The following is a 3,861-nucleotide window of genomic DNA, read 5'->3' on the forward strand; positions in this document are numbered from 1 at the left end:
AATTATAGCAGTTGAAGCAAAGAACTTTGATGGAAAACATTGCTTCTCTGTTTGAGCATACCGGAAGTACGGAGAATAGTTAGACAGGATGATCTTGTGGACGTGGAACTCAACATCTTGGACTTTGAGGACCGTGTCGCAAACATTTCCAGCTAAACGGAGCTTGTTAAAAATGGCGTCGGACGTCATCTTGCAGGAGGGCTGTGTGTTTTCAGCTGTCGGTTATTGAACTGAGTTCGCAGGGTGTGACAGAACGTCTGGCTGGCTTTCACAAATGAATCAGAACCTGAACACAGACTGTGGTTCCAGAATCCAGCCTGACAGTGAAAAAGATGATGCCATAGTCAACAACACCACCGGTAACCTGGCAGCCGTCTCCTCCTCACCTGCAGAGTACATAAACATGCTTACTCTAGTAAATTAAAAGATGTTTCATTGTGTTTTCACGTAATGTGTCTGCCAGACATTGTAAATTGAGTTTTCAGATATAACCGTTTTCAAACAGTACTAAACTGGAGGTCACCAGTACTGAGTTCCTTATTCACAGGTTATACCTGTCCATGTCCATGGTCATGTCTTGTCCCGTCTGTTTTTGTCTCTGGTTTCAGGCTCTGTGGCTCCCTCTCATGATTACTGGCTGTTCGATGCCCTGAGTGTGTGATTGCAGCCACATGGTGCCTCGGGCTCATTATTGGCTGTTTGTGCTCTGGTCTGTCAGATTGTTCCTGTGTGAGAGTCCAGGAGTTCTGTTTCACGTACAGCTCTGTGGCCGTGTCTCTGCCTTCTGCTGTGGCAGTTTGGAGTCCATGGTGGACTCCTCCCTTTCTTTGTGAACTTTTTGGATTTTGGGGTTTTGAATTTTTGTTGGTGAATTAAGAATCATTTGGCATTTTGGTGGTATAAAAATGCAGTAGACAAAATAAAAAGCTGTTACAGAAGGCCTATTTTAAGGTCATTTCTATATTATGAACATAATAATATCTGAAATAAATAGCTGTTGTAGCAGTTTTTATAATAAATATCCTGTTTCTTAAATAACTTTCGTAATTAATGTAATTTTGATGGTCTAATGTTGAAGTAGACAAAAGTAGACGAAAGGGGAATGTTTGCCAAAAAGGCAATAGACGAAATGGGAGTTTTGATGTAGACCAGGGGTCTCAAACTCGTGCCAGAAAGGGCCGCATGGCTGCAGGTTTTCATTCCAACCAAGCAGGAGCACACCAGACTCCACTCATGTCATCAAGCTACACTGAAGACCTGATGACATGAGTGGAGTCCGGTGCTCCTGCTTGGTTGGAATGAAAACCTGCAGCCATGCGGCCCTTTCTGGCACGAGTTTGACACCCCTGGTGTAGACCAAATGGGAGTGGACGAAATGGGCATAAACCTAGTCTGCTACCTTTTTTTGGCCGATCTCTCAGCTCAGGTCTCAGTGTTGTGTTGTGTCTGTTACTCTTGGAGAAATGTGCTTTAAAAAAGATATATGTCTTATTTTGAATTGGTGGTTTGTTGAACTTGATTGAAACCATACTGTGTGCCCATTTTGGCCCACAGGCCTGATGTTTAACACCCCTGGTGTATTGACGTATTGATCATGCATGCTTTAAAGGAGTCATATTATGCAAAGTTCACTTTAAAAAGGTGTCTTTACAGTCATATTGCCTCCCAGAGCCTCTGTATGATCCCCCAGAAGTGAAAAATTCAGTCACCTCCCTCAATTGCGCGCTCCACTTTTAAGGAAATATACACTCAAACACGCAATTCTGAAATCTTCCTCTTGACGACGTCAACAAGAGGAACACCACTCTCCCCCTGGAAGAGGACCCAGCCTTTGGCTGGCCCCCGGATAGGTAGTTATAGCAGTAAGCCTCGTTAAGATGTTCAAATTTGAAAATTGTCTGTTTCCTCCTTGTCTCGCTACACAGTATTTTTGAAAATGAAACTGAAACTTAAGCTGAAACTTCAGGGAATGTGCCTTCTGATTATTCAGTCAAGAAAGTATCAGAAAGGTTCTTCAGTATAGAAAAGCCATCTTCAGCTGAAAGAGCTATAAAGCCTGAATCACTTCACCAGGAGATAAACGCCACAAAATGAGTCACACTTTCACTGAGAAAGACGATTTAGTTGTTCACATTGATTTTAAAGGTGCATTAAGGAGTTTTTCAACTTTAAAAATAATTATTTTCCACCATAAATATGTTACAAATATTCAACAATGTGTAGAATGTGCCCTGACATATTTATTGTAAGTACCTCTAACAGCACTAAATTGTCATTTGAAAGTTGCAGTGCCGGTCCAGCACCACAATTTTTTTGCTGAGAATTTGAGACGATGTGACGTAATGCGCCTCCCACTGGCCTGATTTCCCTAAGTTTCGTTTTGTCCGCCATTACTCCAGATGCTTAGCGAGCAACAACTGAGCAGTGCTGAGGATGGATCTTCCAGAAAGTAAGAGAGGACTGGCTTCCAGCACTGCCACAGCTCCAGGAAAAAGAACTTAAATTTTACTCGAGCGCTACTAAAAGAGCGAGGAAGGAGTTCCCCTCTTCCGTGCACGTACATGAACACAAGCCACAGACACAAGCGTTTCACTAAGCTGCAGTTATGCCCAAGGCCTGCAGGGGCCGTTGTTTCACATAAAATGACCAAACTCCTTTAATCTTATGTCAGCAGTTTTATCAAAAAAGGAAAAAAAAAAAAAAAATCCCAGCAGGGCGGATTACAAACCATCAAACGCAAACAATCCATCCTTTAACAGGAACTACGTGTTGGTTTAATGTGTGTACACATTAAAATGACACAGCTTTGCTAGAGCAAGATGTCACAGCCAAAGGTCAGAATTCAGATCACTAAAAAAAGGCTTAGGTGTGTTTAGAGGCGTACAGCTGACTCAAGTGCAGCTTTATGAAAATCGCACGCTGTCACTCTCTCTACACCCTTGGTAAACATGTGTTGAGTTGAACCGTTGAGATGTGGAGGTAGGACGACACTGGGGATTAAATGATGAGCGCCTGTCTCCCAATCACAAGGTTGTAGTTCCAGTTTCCTGTCTGACCACATGCTGAATTGGGATCATATAAAGCACTTTGGGGGATGCTCAAGCAGTGGGAAAAAGTCATATTTAAGTGAAATTCATTTACAAATCTTGAAATAAAAGTCTTGAAAGAGCCTCCAACCCTCAACAGCGTAGCACAGCCCTCTGTTAACAAACCACCTTAGAGTCCAGACACTGAATATGGAGATACTTGAACATGAAGCGTCTGTGGTAGTGAAAATGTGACGTGTCGATGCCCTAAAATTGTGTTTTATCATTGGATGTTGTTTCATTGTTTGAGTCCTGTTGTTTTCCAAGCAGAAGGTCCAGCGGGTGATAATGAGTCAACAGAGGATGAAGAGGAAAATGATCAGAGCTTCTCCACATCTACCCAGATGGAGACCAGTCACCAGTGAACACTGCACCCAACACCCAGAATGACAGGGAAGCCTCCCAACTTCAGATTCACGTGGCGTCTCCAGTCCAGGAGCTCTGGGACTCACCATGAGTTCAGCCTCTCCTACTGCCAAGGCAGCCAGCAGGCGCCAGCTTTGAAAAATAAAGAAAACAGTTTATTTCTTACAGGAGATGAGCAGCATTAAAATCCAGTAAACTAAATTTACTGGATAAAGGGCTCAAAGCCTTTAAAAAAAAAAAGAACAAAAAGACCATTGTGAATCTACTGTAGATTATGAGATGAAGGAACGCATGACTGTTTCTCAGTCAGCTGGGGAGAGGAATGAACACAAAGCAGGACTGCAGCGCTGTGGTCACCTGACAGTCAAGGGACAGGTCACAGTCACCATCACAGCCGAGCCTCTGTGCA

The sequence above is a fragment of the Salarias fasciatus genome, unplaced genomic scaffold (genome assembly GCF_902148845.1).
Source record: "Salarias fasciatus unplaced genomic scaffold, fSalaFa1.1, whole genome shotgun sequence".
NCBI classification, from domain to species: Eukaryota; Metazoa; Chordata; class Actinopteri; order Blenniiformes; family Blenniidae; genus Salarias; species Salarias fasciatus.